Raw genomic sequence first — 25,270 nt, 5'->3', positions numbered from 1 at the left:
GCTTTGAAAATGGTGCTGTGCTTGGTAAGTGGATTTACAGTAAGATACCTGTGGTGAGATGTTAAAGAACACAGGTACTGAGTACCATTAAAATCCTACAATGGGTTGGTTTGGGTTGGAAAGACCTTAAAGATCATCTAGATCCCACCATGGGCTGGTACCATATGCTGGTTCCAAACACATCACCACATATGTGAGGACAAATTCCTACACTGAAACAACAGAACTCACTTCCCACTGCAAGAATGAAGAGTAAGGGACACTTTCTGCAAGGCTTACACATGCAAAAGTAAAGAAAGAACATCCTTTTTTTATATCTTGAACATGTAATACAGAGCTAGCTTCAGAAGCTTAAGCCCAACAAAGAACACCAAGGGGTGACTCTCCCCAGACTTATAGTATTTTGATGCTTTCAGCAAGGAAAGCATCAAGGAAGCATACTGAGGGATTTTCTGTCTTTCCAAAGGACAACCTGACAGTTGGAATAAATGACCAATGGAAGGTCCCATCTGACTGAAGTATTCTGTTCTAGTCTATTCTAGCATACCTGGATTTGCCATTCTCCTGTCTCACTCAGAATCAGAAGGTTCTTATGGAGCTTTTCAATTGATCCTATTTCTAACTTCTTTCCAAACATCACAGCTCCAAACCCCAACACACCCTTCTGATATGTGCTATCATAGAGAAGATGTGTGATGTGCATTGTGCAAGATCTGTGTTAGGTGGACAAGTCTCAGCACAAACTGTTGCATATCTACAAAGACAATGTTTCTCTGCCGCAAAAATTCAGCATGCATTTTTACTCCCTGCTTCCCAAGATCTAGCCATCTGTTTATCCTTCCATAACCCTACTACTTGTGCCACAGCTGCTTAGCTTCTTAAATTTCTGCTTAGGGAATATCTTGAAAGTTTCCTGAGGAAATCTGAGGAATCAACAAGTGAATTTTCACTGATGTTATTCTACATGTGCAGGGACACGTGATGTCATATGGCTAGAATGAAATTTAATACTGGAATTGTTCAAAAGGCTGATCTAAAATTTGAAAGCAAAAATATCTAGCCACATCCCAAGTCAAGGTAATCTGCTTTACCTGGTTCTTTTCATAGCTGCATTGCCTTCATGACACATACTTCAGAAGCTTAAAAATTCATCTAATTTTTTTAACTTCTCAGGATACAAGAACAACAAAATCAATGTCAAAAAACTGCATCTAAAGCTTTCAGATGCATCAAAGAACGAAAATTACAAGCGACAAAGCTGAAGACTGACAGAATGGAAAGAAGCTTTTAGTTAGGATTCAATTTCCTGAAAATTAAAGTGCAACTATCAAAGGGGTAGCAGTATTAAAATGAAGGTTGAAAACTGTCAATTTTTGATAGAAAGATTACTTTTAAAGTGTTAGAAACTAGTCAGATATTTTTAAGTCAAATAAGAGCACATTAACAGCTTAAATGTTCAGGTTTACATGGGTAGATGCACACTAAATTACAAAGAGAAAAGTTCTTAAGAAAAAGCAGCTTGCATCTTACAGAGAGGAAGCGCCTGTCATCACAAACAAAATTCCATAAATTAAAAAGCCATGCAATTAGAATTATAATGTAAAGAAACATTCTACTTAAGTCAGGTAGGATTAATTTACCTACTTAATGAACTAGTGCAAGGAATTCTGAAATCTGCTCTCGCAACCTATCCATAGTGATCTAGGCACAATAAAAAAAGGGGGGGGGGGAAGGAGCAGTGATTTTCATTGTATTCTCAATTCCTTCTAAACCCATATCTTCTATATGAAGAAATTCTTCAGGAGAGGTAAAGTCTAGTGAATACATGCATATAGAGGAGCTCTTTCCATTTTTTTCTTTTAGGTACCTTCTAGATCCACAGCAACACAACTTTTTGATTTACTCAAAGTAAACTAAAAAAGCACAGACAGCTGTTAGATCAGTACCTCTTGGGCAGAAGACAGAAATCAGTTCTTTGTGTCTCATTTCCTCCTTCACACGCAGAGTTTCAGAAAAAAAACAACAAAAAACCCTAATGAAAACAAAAACCCTCTCCTCATAACCACAAAATATGGCTCCTGCCATCATTATCAGGAATATAGACTGTCATTTACCACCAGCTGGTATGCAGGTTATCTTACTGACATGTGTGATCTGAGATGGAATTACTCCAGCCTACTTATATCCACAAGGAAAACTGCAGCATTTTTCTTTCACTATGTCAAGCCTGGGAAAGAGAGTCCAGCTACCAAAATGTTTTATATTATTGCCTCAACTGACTCCAATCACATTTCAGACAATGGCTGGCCAGTGTCCAATGTCCATATGCTTGTCCATCCAATGGGAAGATACTTGGCCAATGACTTCAGACTGAGTCACACTTTGACTTCCAGGGGATGGTAGGAAATTTACTGGGCCTAAGAAGGATTCTTTGACTGAACACCAGGTCCAGAGCAAGGAGGGAGAAAAGGACTGGGCATGTCTTCCTTCCCAGTTTTCATAAGAACTTCCTAGAATACGAAACTACTGAAAACATGTTACAGTACAGAATTATTTCAGGGCAAAGTGTAAACAGATCAAATGCAATGACTCCTCTAGACAGCCCACATGCTAAGAACTTTGCCAGACTGAAAAGGTAAGGTAGATACATTCCTGGAAATCTGTCTAAAACTCATATACAAAGGCATGACAGCAGGCTCTGATAAATCTTGAAATACTCAAAGAAAGTAGGAGAATATTTTGGCAAATATCACTAAAATATGATGTTTCCTGTCCTTATATTCTTTCCGAGGCATTTATTGTGAGCTACTGTCAAAGACAGACTTTTGGGTAAGATGGAGCTGAGGTATTTCTAAAATTTATCATAAATACAGCACTGGAGATACCAGCACCTCAAACACCTCTCAACTTCTTCTTTTTTTATGTTAAGGGGAGCAAAGGCATAATTCATTTCTACTTGCAAGAGCTCAAGACTGAGCTGTTGTCTCGGTACTGGCTTCCATTTTCAAAGAATAGTTGTCACTTGCAGTGGGGAGCATGACTTGAGTGGCACCATCACAATGTAGACCAATACTCTGAGACTGATACAGAGGATATCTTGCAAGAGTTTAAGAATGCTATACACATCATTAGAACCATGATGTGTTATCTGACCTACACAAAGTACATTTAGCTGTTAGAACAAGTCAAGGCATCCACAAATCTTCCCTGGTTATCTACAAATCTCTGTAGACACCCATATAAACATTATGTAGACAAAGTCACATAAACAGACCCCATCGACTACCCCAAGACAAATGGGAACTCCTCTTGAACATATCCCCTGTAAACCTGGTTGTTCTCAATATGGATGATTTGCAATTATATTTTCTACAACTGACCATTAAAAGACTCAGATTTTACTTAGGCTGAAGTCATTCCTCAGGTATGAGCTGGGGATTGGCTCACTTTAAAGAAAAGTATCATTCTCCTACTCAATAAGGACAAGTGCCCAGAAAACAAAAGAGCAGATGTCAGATATTCCAGGCTCTAGACAGCAAAATTTGAGACCTAATCCTGATCTCAGCTCAAGACAACTGAGTTCAATTTTCTCAACTAACATTCTGTATAGTGAGGACTAACTCTTGATGAATGCAAACACACAAAGAATCATCCTTCACAAGACAGCAGTTTCTTTCAAACTTCATAGTATAATAGGATCACAGATGCCAAATTACAACATTTCACGTTAACTCATGAAGATGTATTCCATAAACCAGTATAACCCTATATAACCTGGGATCATAGCTTCACCAATGGTACAGCTACACCACATCTAGGCAATTACCAATGGCTTGTATAAATAGCACAACACATTCAAGAGATAAAGCAGCTCAAGGACAAGGAACCCTATGCTGTGAAAATCCCAAGCCTTCTGAAGTAGCTGCTTACACCATCTACACTCCTGCTTACATGCAGCAGGGATGCAACTTATCTTTCTGAAGAATCTCAGGCTTGGGGAGAATGGACATGAGCAAGTACCCACTAATCATCTCAAGGTACAGATGTAGTCAGTGGACACATTTTTCTCTGAAGTCTTTTTCTGATTATACTACAACATTCCCTGTTATTATTCTTTCTTACATCTAAATCTATTATTCTTTGCTTCACAATGATCCGACATGAAACAGACTGGCTTGACACTGAACCTATATAATATTAATCTACAGTCTGGCTGTTAAGGCATTCTCTTGTAAGGTGAAGTAGTATGCTTCCATAGCTAGTAACTTTCTGAATTTGATTTCCCACTTCCCTGTCCCTGTTTTTAGTCTATAATCAAAAATGTGGCTAGGTCATCTATAGCTTTTTCTAAGTTACATTAAATAAAATTCAGGACTGTCCTGTGTAAAACAACTCCTTTGCTTCTGCTCCAGAAATAGAATTTTTGACTTGTAAAATTTATAGCCACTGCACTATTTTACATTAATTGTATGGGCACTATACACCAAATCATAAATTATTTTAAAGACCTATTGCATAGTAGGTCATATTTAGTATATGCAAATGCCTCCCAAAATATTCCCAGCAAGAAGTACCCTTGCTAGTTGTTGTGAAAAGGTAAGCCCTCTTTATGAGACTGTATTTGGTCTTGTGCATTTTATAAGTTTGTATACAAAAAGCTCAGTATTACAAACAGTATTTCCTTTTTTATAATCTAACAAGAATTAGATTATATTTAGCTTGTTTTTACTCAGTGTGCAGCAGGTAAATTGCAATTCTTTTTAAATCTTTCAAGAACTTTAAGAAACACAGCCCACATATAACATGTAAATTCTTAACATAAAATCCTGAACAAAATCTGTCAAAATACATCAGTATGAAAAAACATTCATTTGGTTGTGACCTATAATTTTTCAGGATGACAGCCTGGGCATGTGAGGTATTTAAAAAGATCACAAATTCCCCTCTTCGGATTTAGCATTTAACTTGTGCTTGACATCTGCTAATATTTATGATCTCCATTATTACCTATGTATGTATCCTGTACTCATACTTTAAACAGGTGGGATACATTTAAGAATAGCAATGTTCCAAACATCCAATACTTACAAATTCATAGGACTTATGGTAAGACTGACTTTCAATGAACCCCAAAACAAAATTTGTCTTTCTGCCTATGCAACATATGTTACGTATCGGATTTTACAATTTCTTGTAGAGTGCATTAGCAGCACACGACAACAATTCACTTCAGATTTAGCCTCCTCTCAGCTACCTACCCTCTTTTACAGAGAACTTTCAGCACCAGGCTATTGGATTAACTAACTTCATCAGCAATAGCAGGATAATCCACTACTGGTACTTTATTTTTCAGGATCCTTGGGACAAAAACCGAGGAATGAGGACTATACTGGAGAAGCCCTTCTGATGGTGGCACATTTCCAGTGAGCGGATTTCCAAAGGACCAAACTGCCTACTTCCTGTCACAGTGGCAAATGCAATCTCATGCCAAAGCAGAATCTATAAATTTTCAGAAAAAAATACTGACTGGCACTGGACAGCCATAACAGAATGATCGACAGCCTTTTCCTATGGGCCCACAAAGAACTTTGGGAAGAGCTCAGGAGTAGGGCTAATCACTTATTTTTGAGAGCAGCAGCTCACTCCAAACTACCTGGAGTAGCACACAGAAAGTCTACAGTGAATATAGACTAAGTCTAATATTTTCAGCTTGGGTAAAAAAGAATTTTTAAATATTACTTTTAAGATTTTATGTTCAGCAATGTAAGGGGGAAATTAAGGCCCAAGAAGTTTGGTAAATGCTCTCCTCTTGTCCAGTTACTGTGACCTTGTTTGTTACTTTCAAAGGAAAACCAAGATATGGTATTTTTGTTTGAACTGCCTGCTAGGATTGCTTTTGATTAGTAAATTAAATGCAAGGTCAAGCTGCTTTAGCAACAAGGAAATTTGATAAGGTGCTCCCATGGTTGTGTTACAAAAACACGATGACCTCAATGTTACTATAAACTCAGGATTAATGAAAATGTGAAAAAGTGATTTGTGTAGCCAGGAATATTACATAATATACATAATCAGAATGTAACTGCAAGTCTAGCTGAGAAGTAAATATGCAGATGTAATACTGAAAAAGTGTATGTGTATAGATTTTTATGTATACACGTAACAAAATTAGGGGTGTTCCTTAAAGTTTCTTCTGAGGTAATGCTTACTTATCTTACAAAATGGAAACAAGACAATAGGAGCGCCTCATGATAAAATATAACAGCTTTTATTTGAGTTATAAAAATGTTCATTCTGCCATCTATCTGCTAAGGCTAGCCTGAGAATTCTCATTAAAATTTCAGCATGGCCGGTCATAAAAAAAAAGTAGGAATAGTTAAAAAAAAGATAATTGGATTCTTACATGATTGCATTATAGTCTGACACCTCTAAGTAAGGCTATACCTTCTGCCACTGAACAAAAGGTTACCTGGCATGGGATGTGTCGCCTGTCATTAAGTAAGCGATGAGATTTATTCATTTGGAAAGTTGGGCCCTATTTAGTCTGTTATTTACAGAAGTTAGAACATTATGATTTTATTATAAAATTAGACAAATAAGTGGAGTACCACTTCTCACTAACACATTACTCTAGCTACATAAAATATGTATTAAATTTGCTTTTAAAATGTAAGGCAAATATCCTGAGGCACTCCTAATGGCACAAAATGGTGTTGTTACTTCCAGAGACAAAACTGAGCTATTCGAGAACAGTAAGTCACCAGTACCATAGCTTTAATTATATTTGTTTAATTCTGTGACGAAGCACAAGTGAGTAAAATGTTCTCTTTGTCTGTTCAGACACTTCTGTACTGGCAAAAGTCCAAAGATGTCTTAGAAGGACAGATAATCATTCAAAAACGATGATGATGGACACATAAAACTAGAACTATCAAACTCAAGAAAACAAATCTAGTTTCTTCTGACAAAAGTGATGAGAAAGAGGATGTACACTAACAACACTAGTGACTCCTCAGGAAGCTGAAGCTCAAGAAAACTCATATTGATAATATTTCCCCTGCATTTCACTTTAAACTAATCTGTCATGATCTCCTGGAACTGCTTATAGATAAATCTTCCACTAGGTTAATCAAAACTTTCTCTTTTCTTTTTCCTTCCATTTCCCAGAGCTCACTCTGGAATTTTGCTATGCAATGAGGCCAGACAGCTTTTCACTGGACTTTCAAAATTCAGTTGCTTTATGCTCAGGAAGAAAGGAAGAGTCATCTATACTAAAGAGAAGTGATAAAATGGCTTTATAGGAGGTAAGAGACATAAAGACATAGGGACGACATGCAAAAAAGAAATCAAGAAATATGACAAGAGAAGCAAACCAAATAAAAGCGACTGAGAAAGGGTGGACACCACAAAAAACAATCTGCAGCAGTAAAGAATAGAACAGAGAGCAACAGGAGTGTCCCATCAAAAAATAGCCTTGTGTTCACTATTTCATTGGATAGATGGAATGTACCAATTGTTGTAAGCTTAGAGAAATTTTCCAGTTTCCTTAAGAACTGAAGGAGTTTGGAACAGAAGCTAGTTCATTTACACAATTCTATAATGAGTAGAAACAATTGCTGAAATTTCAACACGGCTTAGAAAAACTTAATAGAACTACCTCAAAACTGGTAAGTGATGACTTTGTAAGTCATTACTTGTAAGTAAAAACTGTCTTGCTTATAACAAATCAGAGATAGCACTTAAGTATTAACCAGAAGTATCACCAAAACTATTCAATTTCTCAACCAAACAGTGCATATTATAAGACTCAACTACTGTGAAACAAAAGTTATTATTTTGTTAAGTTTGTAGCAGTAAACTACAAATTCACTTGTGTCCACCTACAGGAAATGGAATCCTGCTATTCTTTGGACACAAAAGCATTTCAACATTTTCTGCTGGATAAGCATCTGAAAACTTTGTAATGCTCATAAGTACCATACATGCAATTTTCATACATAACCATAATAACTCAATTAACACTTGATCCTCATAGATTGTTTTTAAACATTATTTCTAATGAAATACTAAATAGTGCAGGAAAACGAAAGTTAAACTTTTCCATTTTTAGCTGCTCAACTAACAATTTAAAATCTAGTTTTAGAACCTCTTACTAAACTTCTCACAACAATGCATGCATTTCTCAGCCCAAGGAAGTTCTTGAATATAAATTATCAGAATAGAGAACATATCAGATGAAAGTTTGAACTATATTGGCAAATACATATGCTTAGTTGTTTAATTAGTTCTTGTGATTTCATAAACTCTTTGAAGATTTCTCTTCAAATAAAGTCATGTGTATTAGTGCCCTGGTGTCATCCACTAAAACTTTCAGTAACAATAAATAAAGAGGGTGCACACATCTTCCCACAGTGCTGTGCTTGCTGCATCTAACAATCATTGGCAGCACAGTCACAGCCATTTCCACATTAGATGCTGGAACTCAGATTCCTGCATCTGCAGGAATATATCTGCATGCTCCTAGGCAGAGAGCAATCCCTACTTACCAATATGATCATCTCCAACTGGCCACTGTATGATCTAACTCTTTTTGGGATGTACTGGTGTCCAAAGCCAGGCTGGATGGGACTTTGAGAAGCATAGTGCAGTGGAAGGTGACCCTGCCTGCGGCAGGGGGTTGGAACTGGATGATCTTTAAGATCTCTTCCAACTCAAACAATTTCATGATTCCATTCTGTGATATAAAGACCTCCTCCCATGTTGCAGGAGACTTACTTCACATACTGTAAGAGTATGTCATTTCCCAGAACTGTTACCAGAAAATTGTTATGATTTTAATACCCATTATAAGTAGATAAATGAACTTGCTTTGAGTACCTTTCAGACACCTTTACATTTGTTTTCATGCTATCGTTAACATACAGTTTCAGTTAAAGATTCTCATTTGTTCCTGTCAACTGACCCTAAAGAATAATGATCTGGTGTAAGGCTGCTTTACAGGGGGAAAAAAAAGAGATAATATTTTCTTCCCATTCAAATCACTCTGTTTCAAGAGTCTATTATGACAATTGAAGATATCTCCAGTTGTCCCTGTTCCTCATGCAGGAGCAACTGGTTTCTTGTGACAAAGCCTGGAGCATGACAGTTTTATCTCATGACTTTTTTTTTTTCCATCAAAGACCTAGATTGTGAAAAAGTGTAATTCATGTACTTGATACCAAATGAGTTTACATCTAAAATTAACAAGAAGAAAATAAATACCAGCATCTCCTTTAGAATAATGTCTGTAATTATAAGCTATTCAAAAGGATGAACAGAAAGACGGAATTAATTTTCCAGACTTTTCCAAAGTCAACTATCAGAAGATTTGTATCAGCATTGGGCTACTTCTAGGTGATGTCTGTTGCAGCTGACTGAAGAGACAGTTTGTTACTACAACCTACTTTAGTCAAGCTATTTATTGTCAGGTATGTATTTGCTTCTTTCTTCACAATTCCCAATAAAGTAGAAAAAGTATGATTGTGGATGGTTTTAAACTTACTACTTTCATGAAGGCATTGTATTTGCAGAATGCTGCCACAACTCAGTAAGAGATGGAAAAAAATCACATAGTAGTTCAACCTGCCAAGACAAATTCAAGTGCCAAGAAGTAATCTTGGTGCTAACTAGTAAATCTATACTAACTTCTTAAGAATATTTTGCCACATGAATAAGGAGAAAAATTGCCTGGAAAAATAAGTGAATTGTAGACATTGCTGTTAGGTAAGTGTGCAGTGAACTCAACCAAAAGTGTATTCCCATAGCTCAACTAAATTTTCCAAAACCTTATGGAGCTGAAATTAAAATAAAAACAGGATTTTACATGCAGCCATAAAAATTATTTTAGTCTAGTCACTTCTGCTGCTAATTATGATTTTCTGCACACTCTGCAAAAAGACTCCTTGAGTCCATGCTCATCATTTACACAGTGGGCTGACAGTTGCAGTAGTCATGGGAAAGAGACTGACCCTGATCAGAGATTATACCTGAAAATGACAGTACAATCAATAAACCCTAATGATACATAGATGAGAAGCAGATTTTACAGATGGCCTCAACTCTTGGATATTTGCATGAGGGGCTGATTTCTGGATAGGCATGGACCTTGAGGCAAGCCTGTCAGCCAAGAGTGGATGCAGCAAATATCGGCTGGAAAAATGGCAAAAGTTTTTGCACTTGCTCACCAGCTTGATGATAGGACTAAAGAAACTATATGAATCAGCATGAATGTCCAAAATTTATTATCTGCCAGTGTACTGTCTTCAATCAGTGTTGCATTCACCACAGATAAAGGTCTGCCATGCTCAAAGACAAATGTGCAGACACGGGTGCCAACTGTACAAGCAACCTGAGACAAGAATTCACTGGCATGCCTAGGTGCACTTGCATTTTTTGTTGGAATGGAGGACTGAATGTATTTGTTATTAGCATATTTTTGGACTCAGCTGAGCAAACAAAAACAATGGATGCTTAGTTTGGGTTACTGATTCAACTGGCTTCAAGTTAACCTATCATTTAAACACAAAACAAACAAACAAACAAAAAATCAAAACAAAAAACCAACCAAATAAACAAAAAAATAAAAAAATAAAACAAACAAAAAAAACCCCAAAAATATCTGAATACAGCCCCTGACAAAAGTTCCCATAATTAACACATAATTTCTAAATATTCCAAGAAATTCAGTATGCGTAGTGTATGAGACATTGTATGACAGCAAAAATCCCAAGAAAAAGCATTAAGACATGTCAGAGAGATTACCACAAAGCACTCCCAAAACTGAGAAGAGTTTGGCAATCATTAAGTTTAACTAGTAGATAAGAGACACACAGCACCATACTTAAAAAAGCACAGATATTTGTCTCAGATTTAAGATTAACCTTCACTTATGGGAATAAGAAAGCAATGACAGCGAAAATTTCCTTACAATCTTCCTTACTTCCTTTATTACTCAAACCCTAGTGCTTAAAAAAAAGACAAGCAATTCCTATTCTTGGCAAATCTCTAAATAGGATTAGGAAGGCAAGCAACAACCTGGACAAGGAGCAGAATCATACATATATCCTAATTATACAGTATTAAGAACCCAATAACCCATGTTGATGGGTTACTGCACACAGTTCAGAAGTAGCATAATGAGTTCCCCTAAAAAGGCAGGCCTGATGAGACTGCTATATTGTTCCAAGCTATCAATCAAATATGATGTTAAGAAGACAGCATATGCTAACAAAAGGGTTTTATTAAAGAAGATAAAAAATACCTTTTCCCGTAAATGCATATAGGTTTCTTGAAGCCCTGTTAGTTTGGTTGGAGGACAGGCACACATTTTCTCTGCTGATCTAAGTAAAGCTGACTTTGCCTTTCCACTGAGAAGTTAGAATTCAAAGTTTCAGCCTCTTCAGGTCTAGTGTATCCTAAAAATGCAATGCTCAAATGTAACATGAAACCAACTGTACTCCTTAAAATGCAGTATTTTTAGTTGTATTTGCAATTTCTTAGTGTATTCCCTTGCAATAGAATTGATAAAGACCTGTGCAACACTGTAATATTGCTGTAGCTTTCAAAGCTATGTCCATGTGCATCAAGAATTGCAACTTGTCTGCAATGCTTAACCTGAAATAATCCTTTGGAACAGAGAAAGTCCTTAGTGATACCTTGGGTCCATTGTTGCAAAACTTGACTGAAAATTCATGGTCATATCACCCTTGAAAAAGCCATGTTGAGTGAGGGTACTTATCCTCCAAAGCACAATTATTTTTTTTTTCCTTTTTAAAGTGGTATTTAGACCAAGTACTATCAGAACTTAACATGGCTTAAGTTCAAAGGTGTAATAAGTGATTCAGGCCATACTGTTACTTTCTCTACAAGACTGAACAAGAAGAAAGCATTAAACATTCTGGAAATAAAACACCATAATTGACAAGATGATTTAATTAGACTACAGTAAAAGGCTCTCTGAAGGCTCTGTCCTGGTGTCACTCACTAAAACTATGTCAGTAACAATAAGTAGATAGAGTGCACACATCTTCCCACAGCACTGTGCTTGCTGCATCTAGTAATTATATTGGCAGCACAGTCACAGCCATTTCCACATTAGTTGCTGGAACACAGATTCCTGCATAAATCTGCACATTTCTCTACGCAGATCCCAATCCCTAACTACGAGTACGACTATCTCTGAATAACAGAGATTCCTATATGATCCCTAACTTTTTCTGGGACGTGCTAGCACCCACTTGGATGGGGCTTTTTACTATCTGGTAGAGTAAGAGATGTTCCCGCACATGGCAGGGGATTTGGAACTGGATTATCTTTAAGGTCCCTTCCAACCCAAGCCATTCTACAATTCTATTACTTCTGGGGTATCTTGTATTAGCCAGCAAGTAAACTAAGGGAAGAAGAAGATCCCATTGCCTAAAGGCTTGGTAGCTCATCAAGTTCCTTAAAAGATGCTGAGAAGACCTCTTGACTTCCTTCTAGACCCATGAAGAACACAGCTCATCCAACAACTAAACGTCCTGAGAGAAGTGATTTGACCTTGCACTTCAGACATAAAAGTAACTCTGACCATTGCCAAGACACAGTAAATGGTTTACTAAAAGCTGAACCTTCTTACTAAATAACAGAAGGCTTCAGAACCCAGCGTTGGTTTCGATAACAAGGAGGAAGCAGGATGTCTCTGGACTTCCACAATGGCTGCTATCGCAGTCTTTTTAAGACAGGTTACAATATTTTTTCTCAAATTATCTGGGGAAGTTTGTTTTTGAGAATGGATGGAGAGATTCCAGTGAAATATATTTAAGCGGCCAGACCTTTCCATTTTGTTTCTCCTTCCTTGGTTGTTTAAGTGCTTTCAAGTTTTGAAGTCAGCACCAGAAAAAATCAGAGTCTTTTTTATTTATGTGCATATGCACCTCTATATGTTAAAAATATTGCTGTCTTCAAATTTCTGAGCAAAAATCTTCACAGCCTGAGAAAGTGCTGCACCCAAGAAAATCAAGTCAGGGAACCAGTATCACGTAATCATTTTTCACATACAACATTTTTCTCAAATAATGTTGTACATTAGTTTACATTTCCTCATTAGCAAATAAATAATTTGTGGAAACTGACAGATAGTTACAGACAAAAATTCCTTGTTTCAGAAATCAAATAAATTGCCGGCTTAGAATCAATATATATATATGTTATTATGTCATTTTTAGATTAATGGACAGGGTTTTCAGTGTACATTGTGCAATTTCTTCAATCTTGAGTTTTCCTCAAAACTCAAAAAGCAATCTACTTTTTCTGCAACATAGAAAAACATGTTTTTACAGTATCTTTGATAACAGCGAGGGTGTTCAATATACAAAATGCAAATTCCAGAGTGCTACTCTTAGAAAACAAATAGAAGTTATCTCTCCAGGTTTATACAGACAGGATATTATGAACTTTTCAGAATTATTTATAATAAATACATTCTCAGAAGTATAGAATGCTTAATGCACAACCACAAGCAAGGAATTTATTTAGGTACTTCTGTATGACTCACATATATTGAAGTTTTCCAAAAGTAATTCTTTAATTTCAGAGGGTGATACATGTAATGTGACTTGACAGCAATATTGACAAATATATTAATTTGGAACATCACAGTGAGTCAATTCAGTGAAGTGGAAAAAAAATAATTACATGTTCAGAATCACTCTGTTAAAGCTAAGACTCTACATATTTTCAGAAAACAGGAAAATATAACAACAAATTTCACATTATGGCAATTTCATGAAAGACTGTTAAGGTTTTCAATGCCATATGCCTCTAAAAGAAAATTAGTTTTCATAACACTATTTTAGTTTTCCTCTAATGTTTTCATAAATATGTACAAATGTGAAACTTGAATGACCCTTAGAAATTATCTAAAGCATAGTAGTCAATCAAACAGCTCAATACTTTGACATATTATTGCCCATTTCTTGGTAACTAAAGTTATTTAGTACATATAATCGTCAAAAACTAAAAAGTAAAACTAGCACTTATGTTACCTTGTTAATTTTCATGAGGTTTGTGTATGGCATTTTAATTACAAATAGGATACACGATACAATTGCAAGGGACACTGCCCAGGAGTATTCTGAGCTGACATTCAGGATAAGGTATTTGGTCGCTCAGTAAAACAATTGTATTAAAAAGAATTTCTAAATTAAAAAGCACTTCCTTTCCTTTAAAGCTGTGATGTTTTGCAACAAAACCTTTCTTAAACAAATACACACTACTCCTGCTTTGGACTTCATAATAGTTTCTAAAAGACAATAATACCCATATTTATACACTGTTGTAATACCTGTGGACTGAAACCCATTATATTAGTTAATTAAGAAACAGTTTACATTACCATATTAAGAGAAGGCTCCCCTATCTTTCCTGATACATATTAATCACTTTATTAATAAGAGAAGCAACAAAGTATAGTTTTTACATCTAAGCATGACATTAGGACAAGGAGATCTAGAAGCCAGGACTAGAAATCTTGGTATACGGGACTAAAACTCAGAATAATGATGTTAAACTGCAAACATGATCCAGGAGAAAATTAAGATGCAGTTAAAGAATGTAAATAGTTAACTAAAAATAACAAAGTGAGAAAATACTGGATGAGGACCCACAGTGTGTAGCTACTCTGGTATTTTGATGTTTAGAGTTACCATTAGTAAAAATGATCAGAAATACCATATTCCTGCAGAAAAGACAACATGCTACCTTGAACTGAAGCTAATCTTTACAGTTTATTTGTTGGTAAGGCCACAGCTGTAATTTCCGTACAGAACATTCTCTACCTTTTGAATAAAGGAAGAAATTAGAGGAATTCAGCAGAAAATACAGAAAATATTAACTACCAGAGGTCTAAAAAAGGTGGCAAAGAAAGCAAAAATTAAATAATCAGGAGTCTTTCAGTTGAGAGGAAACCAACACCCAGAATGTGCATGCAAAGTGAAAGCTCATTCTGCAGGAATATTACTTGTTTGTAGTGACCAGAAGAAATCCTTTTCCTAAATCTAGTCCTGTCTTTTTACAGGTTTATCATATGTACTTCTCAGCACCTGGGAATTCAACTTGTAACTAAGACACAATTTTCTTTAGCCAGTATTTAACACATTTTATCAGTTTCTTGGTTCTGTAAAAACATTAAACACAGTTAACTAGTTTTACAATGGTATTATCTACTCCAAGCATACCAGATGGGTTTAACAACCAAGTAAAAAAAGTTTTCTATTATGGCTCAAGAGATGCCTTTATATATAGCAGTACAAGGACTGCAAACAACTATAAGGAAGAAAGCTGTATATGCAACCACAGTTTTCAGGTAAAAGCAAATATCTCACCTGTTTCTTCATGTACACCTTTACCCAAAATCCTCAAGGTGTGTATTACCTTCAAAAGAGGTAACTTTGTTTTTTAGAGCAAATGTTAGTACTAAAAAACCAAACAGACAAGCCCCCTAACAAACAAACAAAAAACCATCACAGCAAATAAAACCCCAAACCCTCAATTCCTTCTTTTTTTTCCTCTTTACCTAGCTTCCCATACTTCCATACCTTAATGGCATTTTTATGCCCCCCCTTGCTTCACCTGGCCATTTTCACTGCTTAAGATTTTGCACGCTGTAAAAGAACATTTGTTGGACACCCAGCCACATTTAAGCTTCTGACTTACAACATGAGCTCAGGTTTTGATAGCAATTCCTATATTGCTATCAATTCCTGATAGCAATTCCTGTATGTATAAAATCTGGACATGTTATCAGAACAGATATCTTATTAGCAAACAAAGCATTTTGCTTCGGTATATTCCATCCATATTCTACCTCTGCACAGCTTAAGTACCAGTATTCTGAGTGAATTTAACTAAGATGCTGATATGAATAAAATTAATTCAAATATCTGGTTACAGAACTGAGCACTAAATCCATAGGCTTCTAAATATTAAAACTATGCTAAAAATCCTAAGTTTGACCCAACGTCACTACATCAATTCATCCTTACAGCTTAGTTACATTTTAGCAGTGATTTTACAAGCAATATATTCACCTCCATATAAAAAAAAGAAACGCTGCAAAGTCTGTCAGACAGTTCAGAATGACATCTCCTTTAATACACTACACATGCCCACTCCAATGCAAACCAAGTTTTAACTGTCATTCTGTCAAGAAAAATGATAATTCCCTAGTCATATCTTATCTTTCCAAGGAAGTAAGAACTACAGAACATTCTACAATAGAAAACTGTATCATAGGTTTTAATAAAACCTGCCGCTTGCATGAAAGCCCGGAGTTGTTGTATTTGAAGTTGCCAAATGAAAAAGAAAAAATAAAAAAACACAACCAGTGAACAAAATGCAGAAAAGTGGGAAGTATTTCAAGTTTTTACATGTCTATTCTTCTATTTCCTCAGCCCTCTCTTAGCTTAATGCTATATAAAAGTCCATTAATAAAAGCCTGAGCACATGTAAAGAAGTCTTAGAGCTGCATTGGGTCATTAACTGTGATAGACCTTCTTAAGAGATATATCCATGAGCCTATTAAGAAAAGTCCTAACCTGAAAATCACCTTAAGTACGGTGCCTTATCAATGTTCAGGCATTACCTGCAGCAACAGATGTACATTGTAAAATCTAGGCTACATTTGAATGCTCCCCTAAATCTGGCTTCAAACTTGTTCTATTAAAAACCAACCAACAAAACCCTCAAAACCAAGAAAATAAACCTCCAAACCAAAAAGCTACTTGTACTTTGATCTAATGAAATTAGGTTCATTGCACTTAAGTTTTTCTTTTAGATTTTGCAACAATTATTGTGGAATTACCTCAGTATTTGACAACGTGTAAGTGAAACACGGAACTGCAGCTGATAGTTAAGGCAGACTGTCTCTGATTAACCAAGTGAGTCAGTGCAGAAAATTCTCTGTAAGGGGAAACTGCCTCATTTGAAATGGCTTGAATCATTCCACTCCCAGTGCATTTTGCAATGCACACATCTTTGTAGAAGGCTTCCCAAGGTACAGATTTTTTGATTAGTTATTTTTCCTTAAAGTGGTTCAATGTTGTATTTTTTGCTTTGTAGCAAAGGTACCTACAACCTCTGTGTGGAACGCTGCTAACTTTTGATTCCTTAAGTTACTTCAGAAGAACCAAGCAAACTACTTTAGTCTGTCCTTTATCTGAATTATGAGCAAAGGGGGAAGAAAATAATTGCAAAACATTTAAATTGGGATTTGATCTCCAACAGCGTTATGATGATTCACACATTTTACTCAAAGTTTCTGCTTAATCCACAAATGTTCAGTTAAAAAGCCCCAATGAAATGTGAATCAAAAAGAGCAGCAGTTGCATTTACTGTTACGTCACACAACATAACAAACCTACTGAAGTCTCAGGCGTACTGCTGTGCGTCCCTTTCCGGTAAGACTTTGCAGTTTGTTTCTCCTAAACATACCTAAACTGACACAAGCAAGTAGGTAAATTTCACAGAAGAGTAAGACGCAGCCATCAAAGATGTCGACATTACACTTGCAGGGATACTTGATCCTACTCTGCAACAAACCAGAGTGAAAACAACGGAACAAGTTGAGCGAACTGCTGGCAGCACGGCTCCTACCACCCGGGGAAAGCTGCGGCACCCACTGCCCGCGGCAAGCAGACAGGCTGCTTCTCCCTCGCCTCGCTCCGTCCCGCGGTGATGCTCTCCCGCTTCTCCCTGCCCTCACTCCGCTGGAAACTTTCCGCGGGGCGCGGCACGGCCGCTGACACGGGTGCCGAGCCGCCGGGGCCGCCCTGCCAGCGCTGCGCGCCTCGCCCCGGCGGGGCGGCACAGCCTCGGGCACCGCGCCGGGTACCGGAGCACCCAGCGCGTCCCGCGGACACCCCGATGTGCCACCCTACCCCGCCTCCCTGCCCTCCGCCCCCCGGCCGACGCCGGCAGGACAACTTTCCAGGGGACGCTTGCCCTTTCCCGGCACTGGAAGTGTCTCGGCTCGGGCCGGGCCGGCAGGGCTTACCTGATGTCCCCGCTTGGCTGCAGGGCAGGGCAGCGTCCCCGCGGTCCCCTTCATGCCCGAGGGGCTGCCTCGCCCGCGCACACGTCCTCATCCAGCTTCCTGCCCGCGGGCTGCACCTCCTTCCCTTGCCCTGGCGGGGCGGGCGCCGCTCTCGCGGTCTCGCCGGCGCTGCAGGGAGGGAAGGAGGAACAGAGGGCGGGCGCCAGGAGGAGGAGGAGGAGAAGGAGAAGGCGAGCAGGGGCGGGAGACGAGCTGTGCCCTCCCTCTCTCCGCCCCGGCTGCCAACCAGCGGACGTAGAGCAGCCGCGGACGGGCCGCGCTCCCCGGCTGCGGGAAGCTCCCGAGCTCCCCTCGCCCTCACTGCGCCGCGTCCCTGCCGGGCGTCCCCGGCTCTGGCGGGCAGGGCAGGGCTCGGTGGTGCCTCTGGAGGGCGCCCCGACCCCAAAGCTCTGCGCTTTATCGGAGCGAGCCGGCTCCAGGACCGGTGGCTGGGCCGGGCCGGGCCGGGCCGGGCCGGCCTGGCATCGTCGCGCCTCGCCCGCTGCCGGCGATGGAGGTCCGGGCCGGCCTCAGGGTGGGACGGACGGACGGGCTAGGGAGGCTTCGGGATGTGTGGCAGGAGCCGGGGCAGGACAGATGTGGTGGAGAGCGCAAAAAGAGCTGGGAGGCGAATGCCGGAGGAGATCGTGAGAATAAGGTCTGCACAGTTCAGGAGAAGAAAAAGGAATCGGGGAAGAAAGGAGGGAAACTGAACGAGACAGAGAAGAAAGGTGGCGTGTGTATTGGGAAGATGGATGATAAATGCACCTTTTCCTGATAAATTTTGCAGGAAGGGTGTTCAGAAAGGCAGGGAGGAGTGAATATCAATAGGATAACAGAAGAGTAAAAAGCAGTAGCAAAGGATTGTCGGGCAACTAAGGAGAAAATGTGTAATGTAAGTCGTCAAAGGCAGGTTTTGGGAAGGCGAAGAAACTAAGGAGATAAGGATTTGGAGGAAGCCAGAATTTTACTTGGCTTGGCAGGAAATACGTGTGAAACTTAGATGATGGGTACAGAGAAGTTAGTGACCTTATCCTAGAGGTTAGAAAAATGAGTCACTGAGGTCACTGAGGAAGGGATTTTACCTTAGAATGGATTTTAATTAGGGGAAATATTCTCAAGTGGAAGCATTGGAAAAGTAGGAAATAAGCACTGCAGGAATTGGAGGGTAAGAAGGAACTCTGAGATCAAAAGAACAATTCCCAGCCTGAAATAGCTTGTGCGTCTGACCAGAAGGCACGAAGTTCTTGTTTGAAATGAGTGGTAGCATTGCTTCTATATGGAATAGAAATCACCCTGTCCAGAAACTTCTTCTGTAAGAATTGTGCAGTATATCTCACCATTTTCTGGCAAATCGTGCCATCCCACATGGGTAGTGGAGTGTTGGATTCAAACTCTCCAAACTAAACTCACCTTTACAACCAGTGTAGCAAAGTGGACCCTGACCAGCCAGGACTAGCAGTAAAAGCAGTATTCCCTACAGACTTGATATCATTCTAGTCCTTGGAGAACTGAATTGAGCTTTAGCTTTTACCCAGCCCAGTCTGAAGAATGTATGGGCATGCCAATTCATTGCTTTTAGTGTCTGGAATGTCTACTGCCTCTTGTGTTGAAAATGACTTGAGATATGATGGGATACAAGCTGGGGTACATGAAACTGGAGTAGAAATTACTAGGTGTACACTGAAATGTGTCATTGAAGTATTTACTGTGGAAATGAGAGGAAAAATGTTGAACATCAAATTAATCTCTTCATTCAGAGGGTAATTTATTGTTGGAATAACACCTTCTTTCATTGACCTCCTTCCTTTTTGTACAACACTCTGAAGTAGTTCTTTGGGCTTTTTCTTTTAATCAGAATTTTATTCTGGTCTATTTTAACACCTTGAATCTCAGCTATTGTGAGATAACTGTAGTGGACTGCAGTAAATTTATGTCCGGCACAAGGCTTGTGTTGTATGATGATTATAAGCAGAATATTGTAAGCACAGGCTAGTCAGGGTATAGATTGGATTAAAAAAAAAAAAAGTATCCTAGCCTGCTTTGGGTAGGACTATGTAATCTGTATCTTTCCCTTTGGTTTTCTGTATTCATTTTGCTTCCTGCCATTTATTGTGCAGAATCTTCATTCTTCTTGTGGCTTATCAATCCAACCACTGTAGTAATGTCTAAAACTAATTGTACATGTTTTGTGTATGTAGAAATTTTTATGGGAGTTTGGTTAACAGAGATCTACCAAATGATACTTTGGTAGCCATCTCTTGCATAAAAATGGTATGCCAGTCTGGACTTCCAGGTGCTGTTGTAGTATTGGAGAAAATAACGGTGGTTAAAAATAAATGTTTAGCTGATTTTTCAATAGAGTTGAAAGTCCTCTGGAAGTTACCTGTGGAGCTGCTGCTCAGGACTTGTAAAAATCTAGTATATATGAAACAAGGTGAGATCAGCATTTTCAAGTTATTTCTGAGCTTTTAAATTTTTTTTTTTGGGTAGTCATTATGAAAATCTGTAGCTAATCAGGAAATCTTTTGTGAAAGACCACTGGTAGCTGTTTGCTACCAGCTTGTATTGTGTGTGACAAATTTCTTCTAGTTCCTTGAACTAGAAGTTGTGTCTCAATTTCAGGTAATGTACTGCAAATTATTGTCCTGGATACACTAGCAAGTTTAATCAAAATCAGTGGAAAATTCAGTCATTTTCGTCAAAGTGTGTACTTGTTAACAAATTCAATACTTGCTAACATAATACATAATGTACATGGATTTGTAAATCCAAAGTATTGTTTAAAAATTATTGGTATGGGTAACATTCTAACAGTGATTCTTTAATCACTGGGACAGAATTAGAATTGGGTATGTTGATCACCTAGATTAAATGGTATTAATAACTTCTGCATAAAAATCCATAGAAAGGAAAAGGAAATATTTCCATAGAAAAGGAAATATTGTATTATGGATACCAGCTATAAACTCCCTGAAGAAAACACATTTATTTTGAGTGACTGTCTATTTTCTTTTTGAAGGCAGATTGCTTGTACAGAATAAGCAGTGAGTGAGATATAAATGTAAAGATATTTGGGTTTGTAGCAAACTGGCAAACATGTTGATAAGTTCAGGTTTGTGGCACCTATACCATTTAGTAAACAGTTGAGTTCACCTTCTCCTCCCTCACCTGTACCCACCCCCATCCATCCTTCACTGGCCATGTTGCTTATGTCTTTTTTTGGATTCCTACTCAGCTGTGACAGAAGCTAAATAACTTTCCCAATAAAGAAACTCAAGGTCGGAGTTGGGAATAGCTCATACTGACGGCATGGATCCGTCTGTACTCAGCTGGCTCATAGCAGCTTAGCCATTGTTCTCCAAAGATGCAGCCTTTGGGTTACACTGTGACTTCTCACTGTGCAGTCATGTGCCATGTCAATGTTAACCCACCAGCATAGCCCTAACCTTCAAAAATTGTATACTGGACCGTGAAATAGCCCAGTTGTCTCTGGGAAATCTCTGTGGCTCGTGCTGCAAGTCTGATACCATTGTTTAAGCACTTAAAAAAGCAATGACATCCCCCTCCACCCCAAAAAGATCACAAACCAAACAAAAAGAAACCCTAACAACAAAATAAAAAAATACCCCTAGAGTTCCTAATATTTTCAGGGATTATGTCTGAGTGATCAGCTTCCTTCTGAGAAGAAAAATCTTAAGTTGTTTTATGAGGCCATCTCCCTGGACACCATCCAACTGTGTAAATTCAAGTATGAAAAATAGAAGGTGGTCTATCTCAGGGCTAAAGGATCCAACAGCTTTTGTGTGGATATGTGTTGTATGACCTGTTTTTTCTGTGAGCACCTATAAAAAACATAAAGCAAGCCCTTGATAGCATATTAGCCCCTTCAAGAAATCCAGGGCTTTTTCTGAGTTCCGTGGTCAGGTATTGGTAAGAGCTTTCCTTGAAATCCAAGGACAGAATGACAAGGCATTTCTTCACATTCAGGCTCAGTGTCCATGAAAAGAGCCCAGCCCGGGTATAAGCTCCAGAGGATTGGAGCCCATGGGAAACCTTCATTTGTGAAGGCTGTGCCTCTTATAACCCTGAGCTCCTGAGAAATTCATACCTGTTCCTCTTCAGCTTTTCTGTTGCCCATTTTATTCCTTATACTGCATCTGGAATCCATGATTGTGTCTCAGAGTTGTTGGTGCTCTTTGTGTAGTCAACAAAAAGCATCCTGAACATTCTGAAGACTGTTTTTGAAGATTTCTGGCTACTCCTAATAACTCAACAGCCACTTAGGCAATAATATCAGGATTCATTTGTAAACTGGGATCTGAAGCCTTTTCTGGCACCTTCTTCATTGCGGGGCCCCAGAGTGTTGGTATTGGCTCCTTTCAATGCAAACCTTCTAGATCCAACCAAGAGGAAACACAGACAGGATGGCTTCCTTGGTCATTCCAGGCAGACAGTTTTTTGCATGCCTTCTGTGCCTCATTTTTTTCCCCCTTACCCCTGTTAAGATTTCTTTCCTCTTGTATTTGAATGTACACTTCCAAAGATTTCTTGCTTCAATGCAATTTTACTGTAATTAGTTCTAAGAATTTTGCTTGTCTTTTTGTACCCTTTAGATATGACCAATATGAATGCACTGTTAGCAGAATGAACACAGTTCTCATTTCTACCAGTTTTGTACCAATTTATATAGTATTATTTTCCTCTCAGTTGCTAGTTAATCTCTTTTTTTCCCCTCTGTCTGTGGAGAAAGGGATAAACTAATTAGATTTTAAATGTCATATTGCAGTTCTAAATAAGGTGTTACTCATTAAAAATAACCTTTTATTAGGACCCGTTTTGTCACAAAATGTCTTGTAGGCCATGCATTGTCCCTAAGTAAATCTTTTAACAATTTTTTTAAATTTATTTTTTAATTCTACCAGCTTAAACCAAATCAGTCTGTGATACAATGTATCTGGATAAGTGTTTTGGTAGTGTCATGGTAAAGGTGGTTCATAAGCATGAAGCTTTGTTTCATAAGCATAATTGTCTCACAATGATGTATGGTGAAATAGTGTATTATATACAACTAAGGCTTTTTCTCTTTTTTTTTTTTTTTTTTTTTTTTTTTTTTTTTTTTTTAAGTAGGACTATTTCCTGAAATTATTAGAATCTCTTTCTGTAGTCATACAAAGAAGATGGATTTCTGTTGTAGATGTTCTAGCAGTGGTTATAAACAAGCTCTTTAATATCCTCCTGAAAAGCAGGGTTTAGAATATTGTTAACTGGGGTTTTCTATTTTGCTTTGGTTCTGATTTTATTTCTTCTATCTAAATTATACTATATCTCTTGCCAAATTGCTATCAACATGCATACGGCATAACAATTTTATTTTCAAATCTTTACTGTCAGCTGAATAATGTCCTTTCATGACACTATGGAAATGTGAATTCCTTGGAGGCTTTGTAATAGTAATCAGTACTTTTGAAATTTCTTTTGTGCTGTTATTCAGACTCTAGCGAGAATGTCATACGGCCCTGAAGAGGAAAAATTTTGTTGAGCCACTAGTTCTTGTCTCATCTAAATGAATTCATGCTCACTGTATGTCTTTTAAGCACACCAAGTAATGGTAGTAATAAATCTGGTGCTTCAGCTGTGTTACTACACTGAAATGTTATTTTACATCATTCTTTTACTGTGCAGTAGTTGTGCTGGAATTACCTCAGCCATCATGTCTTATATCTATCATAAAATTTTAAGTTTAGTTTATATTAGTATGTGTAACTTTATTTCACTTTTTGCTTTAAAACATATGGATAACACATGTCCCAATAGGGAGCACAAGGAAAGTAAATAACAATAAAGAAATAAAATATTGCTAATTACAACCATCCATATAGAGACAAATGAATACATAATAGTGCTATCATGAACAGGCCATGAATTCTATCCTATTTGTAGGCTGTTAGAAATGTATACTACTCTCTTCAGCTGCTGTACTGGATATATTCAGTTTTATATGTGGCTAAATATTTACAACGTGCACAGTTACTTTGTGCACAGTAATGCATTGGGAAGTCCTTTAATAGTACCTATTCTAAAACCGTTTAGAATAGTCCATGAGAATCAGTGCTCAGGTCTTATTCCACAATCTCATACATGGAATAGTAATGTTCCCTTTTCGCTGTGCCACTACTTCTGTCCCAACTCAAAAAAGAAAAATTTGGACTGCTATGAAATCCCCAAACAATTTAGATTCTTTCAAAATTGCTTGTTCCCAGTTAAAGTAACTTTCACCCTTCAGTCTTGAGGCTATAATGCTGTTTGGAACTCTATTCTTCTATGAGATGTTAGTGACAGAGTGCACCCTAAATTGTCCCCTATCTACTTATAGAAGAATTGCTAATCTATGTTCTTACAGAAGTTCAGAGAGATTCTGAAGTTAGATTCCAGTGTAGCAGGTCACATAGGACTTCTAAAGGAATAAAGGATTTTCTGAGAGCCCTCAGTCCTCTGTTTCTGTCATTCTGAAACATGATGAAGAGGCGCAGATAATTTCCCATTGAAAAGGAAGGAATTATAGTAAATGGCAACCAGAATAAAATAGCTACTTTAGAGTTGTGGCTACCTTTGCAAAATTGAAGCCCAGTTCCATGAAAATACAAAAAATTTCAGGAACAGTAATTGAGATGAAATAGCCATGAAGAAAGGCACTATGAAGTCATAGAACTCTGTAGTGTATTTTCTCAGTTAAAAAAAAAAAAAAAAGAAAAAAAAATTATCATGTGCTTTATTTTAGTATTAAACATATTTTTTTTCTCAGACAAAATACAGTTATGGCTTTGAAAAAGATGACCTAATAGATCCTGATTCTGTGTAACTAGTGCAGGATATAAATTTTCTTTGCAAAATATAAATTCATTTAGGATAAATGTAATAGAGGTGAGAGCTGCTTATACGGACATAATGTAGGAAAAGTGTTTTAAAATCTCCTATAAACTCTCACTACTCCCAATTCTGGTTCAGTTTTTCAGTCCTCAGTGTTATTATAGGCATAAATGTAGTTCCTGAATAACTTCTTATTTCTAGGATCAGCATTCCTACTGCTGAGTTTGTGAGCATGGTGGTTTAATTCTATAGAAGTTCTGAAGAGTGAAGGAATGAAAGGCTAGATATCCT

The 25,270-nt window shown here is 37.9% G+C and overlaps 1 protein-coding gene across 4 annotated transcripts in view; it reads right to left on the bottom strand.

Annotated features, from left to right (window-relative positions):
* SGCG (sarcoglycan gamma) overlaps positions 1-18,239 on the bottom strand; it is a 105,972-nt gene extending 87,733 nt beyond the window's left edge. For all 4 annotated transcript variants that reach the window (XM_059493683.1, XM_059493685.1, XM_059493682.1 and 1 more), the window contains exon 1: positions 18,071-18,239. The gene's annotated coding sequence lies outside the window, so the exon portion shown is untranslated. The remainder of the gene's footprint in view (positions 1-18,070) is intronic.
* Between the last annotated feature and the right edge of the window lie 7,031 nt (positions 18,240-25,270).

Source organism: Ammospiza nelsoni, chromosome 2 (assembly GCF_027579445.1).
Source record: "Ammospiza nelsoni isolate bAmmNel1 chromosome 2, bAmmNel1.pri, whole genome shotgun sequence".
Classification (NCBI taxonomy): domain Eukaryota; kingdom Metazoa; phylum Chordata; class Aves; order Passeriformes; family Passerellidae; genus Ammospiza; species Ammospiza nelsoni.
This window is presented reverse-complemented; position numbering and strand designations above follow the sequence as displayed.